The sequence below is a fragment of the Mya arenaria genome, chromosome 15 (genome assembly GCF_026914265.1).
Source record: "Mya arenaria isolate MELC-2E11 chromosome 15, ASM2691426v1".
NCBI classification, from domain to species: Eukaryota; Metazoa; Mollusca; class Bivalvia; order Myida; family Myidae; genus Mya; species Mya arenaria.
Window position 1 is genome coordinate 8,989,969 of NC_069136.1, and position 1,461 is coordinate 8,991,429.

Below are 1,461 nucleotides of genomic sequence, written 5' to 3' on the forward strand. Positions count from 1 at the left end.
ATGTTTTTCTACGTATACATTTATGGAAACGTGCCATTTTTATATATTGGTTAACATACTTTTGTTTTACTAAAATTATTCTGATATCGCCCTTTGATTAAATTAGAATAACAAAATGTTCATTAATTCCTCAGGCTATTTTTGCTGAGTGATTGTAGTACCATGTCGTCGTCATGCGTTGGACAACCTACACCGGGTTCTAATATAGTCAACGAGTGCCTTGATTTCTCAATAGTGTGCATAAGATTATAAATGTAGAGGAGATACAAAATGGACTCCAGCACTGGCCCTGTCTCGTTCCTTGTTGTATAGGGAACAATTTGGATACTCATCCTTGTGTTCGTACGCAACTTTAAACGTTTTCGAACATATTAATGCAAACTTTCAGCAAATATGGGTTGACACCGACATCGTATAACTTTGTAAGCAGAACTGTAAAATTAACATGATGAAACGCCTGATGAACATCTAGTGAGCAGGTATACAGCTTACTATTGTTTTCCCTTGTAAAATATATGCTTCCACGAACAAGAAATAATGTAATGATACAACTAAAATGTTTTTGAAAGCCACCTTGGAGGTTATTGCACGTAAGCCACTCTTCACCTTTCATTTCAAATATAATAACCTTTTCATAAAGTTTCAATACTGTAGAGCACAATGATATAGCGTGATAGCTTTTGGATCGCTTTTCTGTTTGTTCCCGCCTTTGTATAAAGTCGTGATAATGCCTGTTTTGGGAAATGAGCAAATTTTATAATGTTGTAAAACATTCGTAATAATGCACCAGTCAATTGTAACCACGGCCCCCAGGTCCGGGGAATAGCGGGGACTTTGACTTTCGGCTCAGTCAAGTCCGGGTAAGAACCCCGCCAAATGCCCCCGCACCCCAGGGACCCTAGGTAAGGCCTATTCCCCGCTGTTTTTGTCGTGAAGACAAAACCACCGCTTTCACCCGGCACTGCGGGGCCACCTGGAAAGTAAAAACACGGCCCATTTCCCCAGCTATCCCTGGTATACCCCCGGACCTGGGGGCCGTGGTTACAATCGACTGGTGCATAATAACAGAATTGTTTTTTGTCCGCCGTATAATAAGTGTTCATAATTAATTTTGTCATAGCCACTTGCTTTTCCTTTTTTGCAAGTTTTCAAACATTGTAAAATTACATTTTCTGTTAGATGGAAGTCAACATAATTTCCTACTGGCATATTAGATTTGATGATGTTCAACCTTTCTTCACATGTTAAAAGGTGTTCATCATCAACGCTCGGATCAATGTCAGTCTGCAAATAGGCAAATGTCATCGGCACAGGCACTAGCTGCACATCTGATGTTGCCAATTGATGAACCGAAGTTTGCTAGCTTCTTGCAGGCTATCGAGAATCTTGCTATATCAGTTGTATGTATCCTAAGTTCTTAGGGTTAAAATAATTTCGTTGTGTTCAAAAATTGACAGGTGC